Here is a 17298-nt window from a genome sequence, read left to right as displayed (position 1 = left end):
CTCACCGATGACATGCCCGTTGGGAAAATGAAATGTGGGCGTCTCACGGCCCAATGCCGCCTGTCTGCTATTATCCGGTGTCGAGAGGTTTGGACTGGAGTGTACACCGGCAGTAGGATGCCTATGAGGCGGGAGGGAAACCGACAGCCCCATGTTTGCCCCCTCGAGAAGAAAACTAGTCCTTCCAAGTTTCATTCAGCTAATTGGCCCGGAAGTATGCGCAACCGCACATTACAAACAACCATGTTTTGTTTGCAGCATTACATCGCGCCCAGCTTCGCAGGTCATCCTCCATGGCCGGAGTAAAAGGACATTCAATTTTTTTTGGCATAGTTACTTTTGGTGGCTCCCTCTCATCGCACACACCGCTTCTGACGAATGCCGTAGAGACGCCGGCAACGCCGGCCCCACCTTCAAATAGATACTGGTTGGCATTCGGGGGCCGCTGCAGAAGCGCTAAGTCATCGGACGTTCAATCACCAGCCTAAAACGTCCCAAACTTCATCTACAGCGCACTCAATTAGCGCAACCTTTGCGCATTCAGTTAAAGCGGAGAGCTTTGTGCGTGCAAAGAAAGCCTTGTAACCATTAATACGGGGGGGGGGGGGGGGGGGGGGCCTGATTAGCAAGACTGGACAACAGCGTCACCAGCAACCATGGCTGAGAGAGCCACCAATTGCGCTTATCGTATACCCCGCTGCGAGCACTCTTCTTGGCTTGGAAAAGGTCCTTTGCTCAACGAAGCACTGTCCACCGACTAACCACGGTAAGAAATTTCGCGACGCGAAAAAACCCCGCCAGACAACGCCCACTGCTTGTGCTTAAAAATGGCAGCAATGAGCCACCATTATAACACGTTCGGCATCCGGATGAAAACGGCCACTGCGATTATCGCGCGACCGCCGAGGAGAGTGCAGCGGGGTTCCGCAGACTGGCCTGAAACTGAGAAAACAGCAAGGCATGGACGGCAAATGCTCACTCTTAAAATTCTTTATTTGTAAAATCAAGTAAAACGTTCGCGCGCGATAAAGCGATGGGTGGCAGGCCAGTGTGTGCAGTGTTTATCGTCAAAGCCGAGGCGCCCAGTGACCGGCGGGAACCCCGACCACGCACTTGCGCGAGCAACCGACCAGACAGCAGAGGTGGTTCGCATCACCGCAATCAGCCGCCCGGATGCACTGGTCCGCTTCGTATTTGAAGGGCGGGAAGCAGGGAACGTCGATGCGGGGACACGAAAGCTCTGCGGAAGGAAAACATCGAGACTGGAATGGCGTTGCGTGCACTAGAAACTGCAGTCAGAAACTAGAGCGGAGAGGGTGGGGGTGGCAGAACGCGATGCAGGGAAAAGCACCGCTGCTAAAGACATAATACACCACGGTAGAGGTGCTGCGGCCGAACTCGAAAAGCAGGTGTCGATTCCACAGGCCCTCTCAGGGCCCACAGTCCTTGGTGCCTAGACAACACCGAGAACACGGGCACTGTAGATTTTAATGCATTGAATGAGGACTTGCTGTTTTGGGTAATTCTAAATTTTGCTTAGCCGCAAATAATTACATTCCGATCCACGGCGCGAGGCTATGCATGTTGAAATACACCCCGAAACTACCGTGCAACAGTTGGGATTGGCTAGCGCGGCATTTCTAGACTTGACCCTGCAGAAAACATTCGGAGTGGTGAACGAGCAGGTAATGGAGAGACTTGCATAACCAATTGCATCTGTAGCAGCAGGTCATATATTACTGCACCTCATATTGAACGAGTAGCAATTAGCAGTCCTCTCATGCGCCTTTCGACAAACGCTATTTGGCGACAACGGGAAAGCGAAATCAGACGAAAAAGGCTTACCAGGCCTAGCTTCGCAGCTGTGATGCTGAAAACACTTCTCAACGCAGTGGTGAAGCTTGCGCTGGCACGTGCCGCACCGGCCTCGTTTCATCCGTTCGAAGCCGTCGTCGTGGTCGTCAGCTTCGACAACGCCTCTACGGTGATCAGGCAAGAATTGGTCCGTGCTGTGTTGAGTTATCGGCCTGACATAGGCGTCGGCGTTTGGCTTTGCCGTGGACGAACTAGGTTCTGCTGTCGAAGGAACTCGTGCAGGCGACGAAACATGCAGGAGCAGATCTTGTAAGGCAGTAGTAGTTTGCTGCGCCGTTTCGTTCCGACCCGCCAAGACAATGGAGGGGTGTCTCGTAGGCGCAAGCAGAGATGCTGCGTCCGATACAGCGGGTGCTTCCGTTGTGAAGTTACTCTGCGGCAACGTAGAGCTCACAGTCGTATCGGAAGAAATGCTGGAGCTGCTTCGGTCGTCACTCTGCAAAGCAGTTGACTCAGTCGAACCTGTCACAGGCGTAATGCCAAAGTTTACGCTGAGTGTCGTCAAAACACTGTTGGAGATGCCGCCGTGCACCGAGAGCGGTACCATAGGGTAATCTGTCGCTTGCTTCGGCGGTTCCAGGTCCGTGGACACACTGGCCGGAACAGTAGAGTGGCCGGAAAGCGTATTCTCATTCGAAGGCCTGGGTTGAGCTGAGACATGAACAGTCTGTTCCGCTCGTTCAATCACATCATTGCTTTCGTTGAACGACGGCTGGTTCAAAGGGTCGGCAGTGGCAGCTTCAAGTGGCGCAAACTTTGGCGCAGAATTACCTTCTCCTGCTGTTGCATTTGTCCGAGTAGTTGCCTTTGTAGCCAGCGACGAAAGAGGTTCGACTTGCTCACTGGCAGATTCCGCCTCATTCTCTTCTTCAAGTTCCTCGTCGTCGGACTTCGGAAGCAGAGATTCTACGGCAGTTCCGGATGCCTGCTTGGCCTGATGGTCATGCGCGCCGAATTGAAGGTGCGTCGATGCGGGCGCGCTGTCGAAGCCTTCGATGCTCCTATTGCTGGACGACAAGACCAAAGCCCCGTCAGCTCCAAACGGAGCTTCCGTGCCTCCAACGCAATGACAGCTACTGAAGCTCAACACAAAGGTGAGCAAGGTTGCAAGCAGCAGTCCACCCATCATTGTGCACCCGCCACGTAAGTGCCGAAACATTGCCCTAGTTTTGGGAATATATCATTTCAGGCGACCTGACGTCACCAACGAGCTAAAAAATTAGTGCCCTTCCACTCTGTGAAAGCGGATGACCTGCGAAGCTGCACGCCCCCCCACGGAGTGCACGAAACAATACACGTTTGTTTGTAATTTACGCCTGAGCATGCTTCCTAGCCGATGGACCTTTTCCACGTTGTTTATCTGCGCATGTGCTTGTGGGCGCTGCTGTTACTTTTAGTGGCTCGCTCTTATCGGAGTTGCCGCTTTAATGGATTCAGTGGTAACGCCGGTATAAACCTCAAGCATATTCTGATTGCCATACGGCGGCCACTGCGAAAGCGCTCAGTCATTGGACGAGCAATCATTGACACTGGGAAATGTGCTCAAATTCGTCTACAGCGCATTTAACGAACGACCTATGCGCATGAAGTTAAAGAACCGCAGCACGATGTGAGTGTAAAGCAAGCCCCTTGGCCATCACCACGAGAGCGCCCACCGATTAGGAATATTCTACAACAGGGCCACCGGCAATCGGGGTCGAAAGAGCCACCAATTGTGACTTTCGTATTCACCGCTGTATGCACGTTGCACCGCGCAGAGGCCGCTGTGAGCGCAGCACTTTTCCTACTAAAGTTGTCTGCAGCGCACGCTAGGGCATCGATAAAGGAGCGGCGATTTCTCGAGCAGTTATCACCCACTGCCTGCAGCGTGCCGTGCCAACAATCTATGGGTTTGACACTGAGACACGGTGTAAATAAAGACGGCCGTGATGGATGCATCGGTTCCTCCCTGCCATTTGTTTTATCTGCAATCTGACTTGTCGGCTAGAAAAGCAGCGACTGACGTATTTTCGCCTGCGCCACTTAAGCTGTTCGTTCTTCTCGGCCTTGATATCATGACGTTACCTTAGATGCCTTCTTTGTGTGGGCGCCCGTGCGTGACTCGTGATAATCCCGGCTGTTGGTGTCTGGTACAGAGCGCCGACACTTACGTAATATGAAGGCTACGAGCCAAGCCCGTGGTATGTGTGGCATCTTTCACAACAGAAATGACCCCCCGAACCACCAGGATATAGAAAATGGCGCTGCTGCTGGCAAGCATCAACGCAACGTGCCTATTAGCGCCGTTCTTGAGGCGGAAAAGGTCCATTGCCTGAATGAAATTAGGAAAGACCCAAGCTTTATCCTAGGGAGCAAACGTAGAGCTATCTCTTTCCCTCCCGCGTCGTAGACATCTTACTGTTTGTGTAACACACCAACCAAATCCATTTTACCTATGAGGACACCCTACCTGTCGCATTGGGCTGTTTGACGGTCACGTTTGAGCCTCACGCTAACACAACGGACAAGTCATCATCAGTAAGGGCATGAAACCAACCGGTCATGGGCGGATGCTTAGAAGTGAAAGACACTGCCGCAAATGTCGCTCTGAAAGCCCTTTAAGCTGGACAAGGGATATTGGCCCGCGTCGGCGTTTCAAGCGGGACGCTTGCTGTTCACCTGGAGGGATTCGTAGCTACTCGACCAGGTGGAACTTGAGGCAGCAACGGCGGCGGCAGCGGCTTTCCGTTATTTTCTCACCCATTGGCATGCTTCTGTTCGAGGTGACGCTTCTTCAGCTCTTCCTCCAAGCGAACGACATGCGTCCGTCCCATAGAGAGTTAACTCGAAGGCGTCGACCTTTATTCTAGCGGACACGCACGTGGGTGTCCCTTTCGCTGCTTAGTCGTAGGCATCATATTGTCTGTGCAACAACCAACCCAGACCCAAACCGCTCGATTCCGGAGGTCAGCTGACGGGGCGCATTGAGCCATGAGACTCCCACGTTTAAATCTCCGAACACCACAACGGGTGTGTCATCGGTAGCGGCATTAAGCCCTGCTGTGCGTGCATGCCCCCTCCCTCCATCCACAACCCGTGCACGCCTAAACCAACAAGCGGGGATGGGCGCATAACTAGGCGCGAAATACACCGGCGAAGGGAGAGAGAAAGAGTTTGTACGCGGACAGACTAAGATCTGTTATTATTCTTCCGCCGGAAGAGATATGAGCAGCTGGTCAACGAGGGCCGCCGACGCGACAATATCACTTGGAATTGATTCCAAGCTAAAGAATTATGTGCATACGCCGGCGTTCCAACGGGGCAAGTTGCTAACAACCGACAGGAGGACCCGCAGCTAGTGGGCGAGGTGGAATTTGAGGCGGCAGCGGCCACGGCTACATTATCGGCGGCGGCGGTGGCGGCGGCTTTCGGGTGTTTCTACACCCATTCGCACAGCTGTTGATTCTGCGTAATCATTTGATAACGACGCTACGGCGCTGACAGGCGACTGCGCAACTTGTGAAAGTGGCATCGGTCGTGGCGAGCGGAATAACCGTTGTGATAACCTTTGTGAAAGAGGGGCCGGCGGTGGCGTGGAGAAGCCCCGGAGTGGCGCCCAGTAAATCGTCTTCACCGGAATGAAAACTGGGGGAAGGGGTGAGACATATACTGCTTCGCAGTAAAATGGTTTGATCACAATTGGCGGGAATCCTATGTAAACAACGGCAGCTGTAGTTAACAATGAACATTTTTTTTCAGCCCGAAAAAAAATATCCCGCCCAAATGACATCATTCCGTATACGGTCAAAATGCGATGCATTTATGCGCGCTGGGCGGCGCAGTTGTGGATATGCTCAAATACAACCGGGACGCAAACACTTTGCATCTCGAATAACTCTCTCAAAATTTTCTAATGCAGGATGCTCTTCCGTCGAACCTCTCTTAACCCGCACTTCACTCTTACGCACAACACGCAAGGATTGCCGGTGGACGAATTTGATTGGACTTGATCAGCGCAGTAACGATGTTCTGCATGATTAATCGGTGACGTTGTGAACGGGATACCGCGGCTGCAAAGTAATGCATAGCTTTGCAAGCACAATCAGTGCAGGTTGTGAGTATTGTATGATTTCAGCCCCATGTTTATCGCCGCGAAAAATGCCTCTGTTTCGTTTGCTTATGCGATTTGTATTCAGTGTCTGGCCGCTCCCGGTGGTGTTGTCTGTGTTCGAAGCGGAGCGCGTGTTATGTTCCCTTTCTTTCATACGCCTCGCAGGCTATCTGTTTTGATAATGACAGCGTTTCGCCTTGCCTACGCTAGACTAGAATAATCGCCAGTGTTCTCGATCTAATTCGACGTTTCCAGAATGTGCACGCGGAAAGAGAAATCCTCGCAGGGCAAAAGCCGCGGCATTCGTTTCGCCGACGCTCATCTATGCACGTCACGCCGGTGACTGCTTCCTCGAAGTTATTGTTTTCTTGAAGTTCGTTGAGGAGCACACGTTCGCTCAAATAAACTTTATTAAAGCGAAAACTTTCGTAGTGGGACCGATGGTGTCCTGTCAAGAAACTAACGCATTTCCCCATAGACCGGTTGGTCAAGCGAAAGGTTGATAAGATCTCTGGACACACGGCGCGTGCGTGAAGCCGGGCTTCCATCTTCACGGTCTCGTCTCCGGGCGGCGCGCCATCTCTTGGGTGGCCTGCGTACTACATAGCGCGGTATGCAGCAGGGGGGTACATTACCTTTTGCTCTTACTTTGGACCTAAGTATTTGTGTAATCTACATTGCACCGGCTGTACTGTTCGCAACGGGACATTTGTTGGCGACTTCGTTTATTTGTGCCGTGATGGGCAAGTTGCTAACGCATGGCAACCTGTGCGCCATCTTCGATCGCATCCTTGATCGGAAGCGCTGACACCGGAGGCGCTGCATCTTTACCGTAATCTTTACGAAAAGCCGGCTTTAAAAATGCGCAATATCCTCCGCAAGCACGCATTCACCCTTACCGCTCAAGAAAGAGGGTCGTCCGCGAACAAGGTGGGTTTTTTTTAAGACGATAGCCTTTCTTGGGCTACTTAACCCGGAAATTTTGGTCTGTCTGTCTGTCTGTACCTGGATTCAGCCTTCCGGCCATACGTTAAAGGAATACTTGAACTATAGGTTCATATAGACAAAACATTTCTAAACCACTAAATCTGGAAACGCAGTTAATACTTGTCAACATTATTGAGCAAAATGAGAACATTAGGCATATTTGAGGCAAAACATCAATGCACTGCTGGTAATCGCAGTGTTCTTTTAATTCAAAATAATCGTGTGCTTGATATTTGCAATAGAAAATACAAAATACGCTTTGAAAACAATACTTTGACGGAAAAATACAAATAGAGCAGGCGGCGAGCCTGGACCACGAGTTTCTTACGAGAAGCTCTATGCACGTGGCAGCGTTCCAAGTTCAACGGTAACGAAAGGTTCCAGCAGATCGCGCGCGAGCAGCGGGACGCGCCAAAATTGATTTGCTTTCAGCAAATCTCGTCCGTGATCGTGGAGGGGAACCAAACTGGAGAAGAAAAGCGCGATAGGGACGAGCGGGAGAGAAGAGAGGCAGTTACGCAGCAGAGGCCGCAGAAGATTATCGTCTTTCGACGACATTTGCAGCAGGCGCGCATACAGGATTTTTTTTCGAATGGGGTTGAGGTTGTTCTCAAGCCCCCCACCCTTTCCCCCTTCCCCGAAAGAAAAAAAATCGCGTTAGTTTGCAAGCGCCCTTAATACAAAATACATGTTTGGTTCATTAAAAAGACTGCATTGCCCTGATAACATTGCTACAAATTTTATCGCAAACTTTAAAGGAATAATAGAGATAATAAATAACACATACGAGGGAGTGGTGACACCACTTCCACTTTCCTGCTATTTCTCTGACATCACGGTATCTTTGTACAATTGGCCGCCAACAGCCTAAGCCACCGCCAAGAAACATGATTGCACGACTGCATGCTCTATATAGTTCTTTTCGATCCTATTATTTGAATTCTAAAGCTAAGTTATTTATCTGATAACTACGTTTTAGTGCTGGCCTTTACTACATCACTCCTGCCCATATTACGTCACTACAGCGCGAAATTTGAAAATTTTTACTATTTGTTGGATTGCGTCGGTTGAAAAACGTCTTCTGTGGCTGGAATGGAGCTGAGGAAGTTATCAAAGGCTAGTTCTTTCAAATTGAGCTAGGTTGTATAAGGTCTACCCATGGCCCCTTTAAGGTCTCTCTCATGATATTTATGATGGTATTGTACAGCCAGGTGAAGTTGTAAGCTGGGCAAAAATCTGCATACCGCGTGTTGCAAATCTGCGCCCGTGATACGGGACGCCATTTTTTCCCTCTGTTTCCTCCCTCTTCTTTTCTCTTCACTATTCATATTACATCTTTCCTTCCGTTTTCCCGTTTGGTGTTGTTTAATTGTATTCGCTGATTGCTAAGTTCTTCTTTGCCAATCCCTCTGATAGGGTATGAGTCATTTTGTGCAGGCCAACACCGCCACCACCAACATCATCGTCATCGTCATCACCGTCGTCACACCGCTACCACCACCCCCACCATCTTCATAATCATCGTCATCAGGCACGGGTCTCCTCATCGTAAAACAAAACGGCTGAAAACGCATCTCTGTTGCAGAAAAGCGTTGTGTACTGATATTAGAGCCAAGTCAGCGAATGGGAGCTCACAAAGGCAAGGCAAGAAAAAGTGTTGTACAGAGAGCTTAAACAGCAAAAAAAGCTGGGATCAGACCAGTACAAGTAAAAATTAGTAGTGGCTTAGCTCTGCTATGCCAGGATATACGTAGCGTGAGCTAAGGTTCAGGAATCCAGTTCAACCCAGTCCAGTCCAGTCTAATCCAGTCCAGTCTAATCCAGTCCAGTCCAGTCAAGTACAGTCCTGTCCAGTCACTCAGCACGGCTTTTCACGAGCCACGCGAAACGGCTATCAAGCGGCTCCGGTGCAGCGTCAGACTTGGCTACTGCGCAATTGAGGCGCACACCTGGGAGCGCGCCGGCGCCAGTGCGTCTGCCGCGGTTATGACGCAACACAATCCAACACAATCCACTTTAATTCGACCCAATCCAAATTCAATCCAATCCAATCTAATCCAATCTAATCCAATCCAAGCCCATCAATGCCAAGCCAAGTCAATCCAATCCAAATCAATGCCCCTCGCGCTTGCGCAGAACGGCCCTTCACGGCACACGCGAAACTGCTCAACCTCGGCCAGTGTGGCTTACGCTACAAAAGCTAGAAGCCCCAATAGGTGGTGTTTTTCCCTCTGCGCTTACTATCTTCAGCCTGGCACCCTCTACCACGTCATATGGGAGTGCCAACGAACTCCAGACTTGCCCCCCCCCCCCCCCCTTTCCAACCCGACCTTCCAGCAGTGGAGCCGAAGTCAAGGCATCCCGAACTAGGGACGCCTTCCACGGAGCGAGGCCCACACATCAGCCTCTGCTGGAGAAATAAAAATATTTTAAGTGCGAATGCACTTCTTAAGCGAGCCTGAAGCGTCCGCCGCCGTCCGCATAGCAACAGCTGCGGGTGCGCGCGCTCCTCGTCTTCCTTGACAACGGGGGGAGATGGGCGCGCGCTGCCTGGCCGCTGACATGGCACATACCCACGTGGGGGATTGGCCAAGAATCGGGCGTGAGAAGGGCTAATGCACCCGCTTAAAGGAGTACTGACACGAAATTTCAAAGCTGAGATCCGCTCTAGCAATCAAGTACAACGACAACACAAATAGGTGTCTGTGAATAAATGCATCTTTCTTTCTTTGTAGTTGTGTGTGTGCGTGTGTGATCTCTCTTTCGCGAACATTACCGAACCGCGCAAATTCAACTCGTGCATTCGCACTTTCACATTCTTCCCCTCGGGGAAATGCGGGGAATTTTTTTCTCTCTCTCTCTCTGTTGGCCAGAAACTTCCACGGAAAGGGTGCTTCACGGCAAGCACACAAATATTGCTGTGCATGCCGGCAGATGAGCGTGGAACGACAGGAAACGGAAATGAAAGGAGCGATAAACAGGATGGGGTGCAACAAAGTACAAAGTGCGTGTTCCGAATTTTTTCACGTTGCTGTCGAGCCCGAGAAGGTGTTGTTGATGTGGGATAATTGTATGGTATCAGCTTGCGCGCACTGCGTGTACCCTTCTGAAAGCGTTGTTTTAGAAAGTCATTTTTACCTCCGCGATTAGGCAGATTTGTTCGGCTGCATTTATCCAAGATCGGAAAATGACCTCATAGATGAAATAAAAAACAAATACATTGAATCAAATCCGAAGGTGAACCTCAAACCGCATGAGGGAACTCCAAACCCCGAACTCGACCGCCCCATTACAAAAGCGGAAGTCTGGGAAGCCATCCTGGACCTTCGGACAAAACCTGCACCGGGCCAGGATGGGATTACAAACAAAATTGTAAGAAATCTCGATGACGATTTCGTAGAAGCATTGACACAATATATGAATATAAAGCATCCCCAAGCAATGTAAAACGGCCACCATCATCATGATTCCCAAGCGAGGAAAGAAGTTAGGGCTAGAGAACCTAAGACCCATTTCCCTGACTTCGTGCATGGGAAAGCTTATGGAGCACGTTGTACTCAGAAGACTTAATAAATACATGGAAGACAAGGATTTATACCCCCGCACTATGAGCGGCTTTAGACCAAAGTTATCAACTCAAGACGTCCTATTACAGCTCAAACATCAGATCGTATACGGAAATGGCACATCATCGAGAGACACAAAAGCCATGCCTAGACCTAACAAAGCTTGGCCTTCGATAACATGCGCCACAGTGCCATCCTGCAAAACCTAGGGCTGCTAGGAATTGGGTCTAGAACGTACAATTACGTGAAGGATTTCCTCTCTGGCAGAACGGCAAAAATAAAAATCGGCAGCATTGAATCGAACGAACTGGAACTGGGAGCGAGGGGCACACCGCAGGGGTCTGCACTCTCCCCCTTCTTGTTCAAAATAGCAATGATCGGACAGCCTGCAGAATTGAAAAAAATAGAATGCCTACACCATAGCATCTACGCAGATGACCTCACGCTCTGGGTAACCGGCGACAGTGATGGCGCAATACAACACACCTTACAGGAAGCAATTAATAATATACAGACGTACGTCGAACCAAGGGGTCTCGTACGTCCACCAGAAAAATCAGAAGTACTACTATATCAGGCAAACAGGAGGAGAAGCAAAGGCACCTATAAATCTCTCTCTCTCTCTCTCTCTCTCTCTCTCTCTCTCTCTCTCTCTCTCTCTCTCTCTCTCTCTCTCTCTCTCTCTCTCTCTCTCTCTCTCTCTCTCTCTCTCTCTCTCTCTCTCTCTCTCTCTCTCTCTAACCTAGGCAACTGCGGAACAGCGGGCCGACAAAAAGGGCACGCAGCGGATCGCCAAGCCAGTTCAACTTTATCCTAAACGCGAAGGCACGACGGTCACCGGCCGTGCCACAGGCAGACGGTGGTCGGGACAGCAACAAAGACCCGGTGGTCATTTTCGACCTCAGTCAGAACTAAAGTCCCTCCACTGCGTCCACGGCCACTTTTTTCTGGGGGGCGGCCGACGAGAGCAGTGTATACAGAAGCCTGAGTCACAACAACAGCCATATGCCGCAAGGACAGAAGCACCCCTGGCTTGGGGACTCTCATGCATGCTCGAAGTGCCAACACACAAAAGAAGCCTCGAGTTGTAAGTCATTTTCTTTGACTGATTTTTTCTTGCATAATAACTGATGTCTTGTGACAGTAGAGGTTGGTTGTACCTTAAGCTGAGCCGTGTAAATCAATTAAGCATTCTTTGAAATATAAATAATCACTTCCTAGTATTTACACAATGTCACAGTACCTTTGTGTCTGCGAGCTAGAAAATTTGTATCTAGTTTTATTTCGAATGCAATATTTGCTTTTGAATTGGTTGTTGAAAGAAGCGCCGACAATGAAGCGGCCATGTAACACTGAACGAGGGAAAACGTAAATTCAACTCTTATAAACATCTAAATATTTTATGATGCACGAAGTTGGACAGGGTATATTTCAGAGTGTGTCAGGACAGCGTTAGTATCACTACATAAACAGTTAAAATTATATTTGTTCTCGCTGCAATTTTAGTAGTTGACTTTAACAGGCACGCTATACTCCATGTGAGGTAGCCGCTGTCGCATGGTATGCCTGTTATCAGGACTTTCTTACCACGTTTTATACCGCCGCGTGCCTATATTGTTATACTTTATTTTAAAATTATCTTAGAAGCATGCGAAATTGAAGAAGGACCTTCGTACTGGTGGCAAGGAATCCAGCGTGCCTTTCAGGTATATTTTTTTAGGAGCGAAGACCCCCAGCGGCTCAGGCTGTCGGCGTCTCCTGTCGTCGGCGTCTCCTGCATTCGTCGTTTCATCTAGTCACGGTACTAAAACACCTGGACATTCGTATTCCAACGCCTCGCGCTGGAACGTAACGCGTAATAAAAGGACACACCGGGACACTCGTTTTCCAACGCCTCCCGCTAGAGCGTTTCGTGCTTCAAGGACAGGAGACTTTTACAGCAAAGACCTCTACCACCCAACGGTTTCATCTCCGTGGTTGAAAACGCCAAGGCGCCAAGAATACACTTATATACTGCATGCTTCGCCCCTCCCAAGGTTTAACATTAGTAGAGATGGTCCGGGATTTTTCACTTTGCGCGACATCACAGTTCGCATCGCATGGACACCAGGGTACACCATGGACGCACGCGGTAACCATCTGGCACACGCCAGAGAGCGACTTCAAGCACCTCCCGCGGTTTCACCAGCCAACTTTCTCCAATCGGAACGGCAAGTTCGGCTTCGGCGTCTGAAGAAACAAAGCCGACAGCGTATGCGAGGAGCGACTTCGGACGAAGCTCTCGGCCTTCTCAAGACTTTTTCGTGCTTGGGGAAAATTGTAAGTCTTCCTGGCCTTCTTTAAAGTTTTGTGGGCGCAAGAGTATCGCTCGTTCTTTCAATGCTCAATCAATCTGGCATGACAAACGAATGTCGGGATTAAAAAAACACGCTACAGACCACATGCCATCTCAAAAGCAGCAGCAAACCTCTGCGTCTTCCGCTGCCCCCCCCCCCCCCCCACACACACACCCAGGTGTGCGCTGATGTGATTCTGCCCAGATCCACAACAATTATACACTCTAACATGTTTTCTCTGTCATGTGGAGGAACTTTTGAACACTGCGTCAGCATTATTTAAGTAACCAGAATGACCAAGGAACTGTCACCGTAAAAAACTTTTCAAGTTTTAGCCATTCAATCATGTCGTAGCCCGCAACCATGCTTCAGTTTGAACATCACGGACGCTGTCAACCTAGGGAAGGCATTAACTGGCTCGTTTCGAGCATCGACCCACGCCCGAAGGTCATGCTGAGATCTGTACAACTACGTAATGCTCCCTGTTTTCTTGCGGACCAAGGAGCTTCCCAACATTGCTTCCATTTCCCGAGTCATTAACTAATACTTGTGGGATTCTACGTTTCACACACTAGTTATTTCCCACCTCGCAGCCATCCGCGCTCAGCAAACATGCCCTGCGAGCGCCAGCTGCGGACGGGTCCGTTTTTTGCGGAGACAGACAAAGGCAGGAGGCGGCGAGGGCAAAACATAAATGGCAGCATTTATTGCAAAGTGCGAATCAAATACACTGCATGCAGACTGATTGTAGGCCATAACTGTAACACTGTGAGCGAGGCATTAAACAATGCAAGAGATCGAGATGGTTAAACTCACCGATGGCATACCAGAGCAGCGGGCGCCACGCGTGCGAGCGCAGGTGCAGTCTCCGAGCTCGCCCGGACGCGTCCCATTGTGGCGCGTTCCCCAGGTACGGACCGGCGCGCCGAAACGTCCGCGCGCTGCCGCATCCCCAAGACAAGAGACCCTCCTCACATCATCCGACAACCCACCAGACCTCGCCTTTTGGTGGCGCTAGTATCGAGGAAGAACTGGTTCTCGGGTAAGGCAGAGGGGAAAAGGGTCAACGCCTACACCAGGGTGACAACAAACCGTCCGGTCGCTGGCGCCCTCCCGTATGGTTCCCGTCGCGTGAGCGAGGCGCGTTGTGCACGCCGGCCGCGATGGGAAGCTAGCCAGAAAGAGGTTCGCGGGAAAGTCGCGATCCCCACAAACTACAAAATTTCTATGCACCACATACATTCCAGAGCCGCCCATGCTCATGCACTGCAAAGAACTGTTTTATCATTTAGCTTTACAACCGCCAGTGTACTCGGCTGAACAATGACAGCGCACGCGTCCGCTAAAAAGTATATATCTTTTCCTAATGTTTCAACTCGAAATAGTAGGACCTCATTATAGTTTCTTCCTCAGATCTCGCGACAAAATCCCACACGCAGTAAGAGTTTGCTCAACCTACACAGAACATGCCTAACCGCAAGAGTATGGTCAGACACCGCCGTCTATGCGCTATTATTTTTTCTTGCTAAATGTAAAGTTCTGCATGGCCCCGAATAGTGAATTTTGTATACCTTATCCAGGAGAGGCACCTACACCTAAAAGGGTATGGCCGCCCTAGAAAAGTTACTGGATAGTACACGCCTTCTGGCTGACTGTAAGGCATTTATGCACGAAGCATTGAAAACTTGACAGAGAATAATGCAAGTATTTCAGAACACCAAGGGAGAACTCTTTACTGCAGGCTTGGCATTTGGCCTGCACCAAAAATGCAGTATATAAACAGATTTTTTTTTTTTTTTTGCATATAAGCCTGCCACGCCCATACAATAGCTTCCAGTCTAAGGCCAATCGAGCTCATTCTGTGCAGTCTACATCAAACCTATGCACTTACGTTAAGTGTAGCGCAGGTCTTATCTTAAAAAACGACAAGAAATGAATTTGACGATGTTACAAAGCACCAGCTTCTCATGTCTGCCAGACAGGGGCACGTGCCTCAGACGCCGTTCACACGCCTCGCATGGGCTACCGCTTCTTCGACACTTTGAGCTCAGAGTGTAGCGATGGCCCTAAAACTGACATCGGCGCCTTCCTAACAGCACTCCCGAAACGTCGGTACCAAGTGCGTTGTCACCGGAGCAACCGCTTCCTTAGAACTTCCCTTCGAAGTGACGACCACGCCGAGAGCCGCAGGTAGGCCTTCACCCGCCTCGCCGGCTGCCGCCGCAGCTGCGCCGGTGCTCCCGTGGCACGTGCACCCCCCCCCCCCCTCCCCCCGACCTCCCCCGCGCCAGCCTCCTCCGACCGCAGCGCTCGTGCCAATCAAAAGTCCTGAAAAATGCGCCTCTGCAAAATATTACAGAGAGAGAGAGTAAACTTTATTAAAGAAAAAAGAGCGAAGTGGTCGGTTTCCTCAGTCCAGGACCCCTTTGGAACGTCCAGCCGTCTCAGCCCAGTGAATCATCCGAAGCTGTTCTTCGGCGCTCGAACTGGCCAGTTCTCCCTCCCACTGCTCGACCGAGGGGTTAGAAATCGCGGAAAGTGAGGGGTTGAGCTGGCACTCCCACACCATGTGGTATAGAGTGCAGGGTGCTTTGCAGAATCGACACTGCGGGTCGTATTGCGTAGGTCAGACAAAGCGCAGCTTTGGTAGGATGGGGAAACGTGTTCGTTTGCAGGAGACGCCAGTAGCGCTCCTCTTTCTTGCTGAGAGAGGGGTGTGCAGGGGGAAGCGTAAGGCGGGCTAGGCTGTAGTATTGCGTCACCTCCTGGAATGATGTCAAGGGGATGGCCGTCTCTAGCCAACTCTCTCGCGGCGCTCGGCTGGTTAGACCTCGAGCAGTCTCGTGGGCAAAGACATTACCACGGAGAGAAGTGTGAGCCGGTGTCCAGACAACCGATACCCTTTTCTTTGGAGGGTTCTGGCTCAAGATCTTCATTGCGGTGTGTGAGATGCGGCCTTGGAGGTAGCTCCTACACGCTGACTGAGAGTCCATGATTATTAGGTGTGCCTTGAGCATTTACAAAGCGACGCCCTGGCCGAGCCTACCGTCCCCCTCTCTATCACCGACGGCCGCATGGAATACAAGGTAGACGGTGAAGACATCGACCCCACCGAGCTCGCTACTCCAGGATGGCTCGATGTGAGACGGAAACAATCTTTGTTTATGGCTGCCAACCAAGTGCCAGCCTCTGCTGCAATCTCCCAACGGTCGACCTCGGGCTCCAACCCCAAGCGTGGCCAGCGATCTCCTAAACGTCGAACGCCGGCGGCTCCATTACCAGCGACCGACGTGAAAATAATTCTTCGACCACACGGAAGCCTCGCCCTTGCTACAGTATCTGCAGCGGTTTTAGCCGACACCGTTCAACGGAAGGCTGCACTACCAATGATCCCAGACGACCAAGTGCGAATACACCCAGTCTCCAACTTTATCGTTGTGAGTAAGCCCTCTGAGGACCGAGCACGATCCTACGTGAAGCTCTAAACCCTCCTCCTAAATGGAAAAGAGTATCCCGTGAGCACACGCATTGCCGTACCGGCGAACACCGCCACCGGGCTCATCTTCTATATCCCCCGGACGACACCCCTGTGCAAATAATGGAGAGCGTGTGCAACTATAACCCTGACCTCCAAATACTAGACGCCAAGCGTCTAAACACTTAAAATATCGCTCAAATTCTCTTCCATGGCACTCAGGTTCTTTTTTGGATCCGGTACCGCTCCGCCATGGACCTACCTCTGCAGACGCTTTCGCCGCAAAACAGAGGCCTGCACGACATGCTGGAAAACAGGCCATCGCCAAAATGTCTGTCCTAACACCCAGACAACCCCACGCTGCCCCAAGTGTGGACTTTCAAACGCCCTAGAAGACCACCCCTGCTCTCCCAAGTGCATTGTATGTGAGGGCCCACACGTCACCGGCACAGCTGAGTGCCCCCGCCGCTATCAACCTCGACGCCAGCCTGCTACGTATGCCCAAGCCACCGCCGGTTAACACCCCATCGGATGTGACTGGCACCCCGTGTACTGGTATTCTTGCCCTGCCAACCCGCCAGTCGCAGTTTAAACGTCCCCCTGACGGTAACAACCAAGCGGAGACAAAAACTCAAGCCGCCAATCAGCCGACCAACGTGCAACACCATCAGCAGGTGAGCACCCAGCGCTCTTCGGCCGGTGGGGCTCCGTCGCAATCCTCCTTTCCACCCCTTTTTCCGGGCCCCTTGTTAGAAGTAATGAAGGAGTTTCGGGCCCTCCACGCAGTGGTCGCAACCCTGCGTCAAAAAAATGGTGCCCTTAAGCGGGAGCTTCAGCTTGCTAAGCTTACCCCCTCCTCCTCTCATGCCCATAAACACCCGCCTGATGCCTCCGAACCAGCCGGTACTCTCCCTACTCCTCAGACAGTTAATAACTCTGACTATCCTCACCCTAAGCGGATAGCGGTCT

General features: G+C 51.0%; 1 long non-coding RNA gene across 1 annotated transcript; it reads right to left on the bottom strand.

Moving 5' to 3' along the window:
* Positions 1–972: 972 nt before the first annotated feature.
* LOC144154871 (uncharacterized) lies at positions 973–3549 on the bottom strand. The gene is made up of 2 exons (XR_013319468.1): positions 1846–3549; positions 973–1240 (listed from the first exon to the last, which is right to left on the bottom strand). It is a non-coding gene; the product is annotated as an uncharacterized LOC144154871 (long non-coding RNA).
* Positions 3550–17298: the final 13749 nt, after the last annotated feature.

Source organism: Haemaphysalis longicornis, unplaced genomic scaffold, assembly GCF_048455015.1.
Source record: "Haemaphysalis longicornis isolate Haplotype H1 unplaced genomic scaffold, Haemaphysalis longicornis Haplotype H1 scaffold_1, whole genome shotgun sequence".
In the NCBI taxonomy this organism is placed as follows: Eukaryota; Metazoa; Arthropoda; class Arachnida; order Ixodida; family Ixodidae; genus Haemaphysalis; species Haemaphysalis longicornis.
The sequence above is the reverse complement of the archived record's forward strand: the minus strand, read 5'-3'. Positions and strand labels throughout refer to the sequence as shown.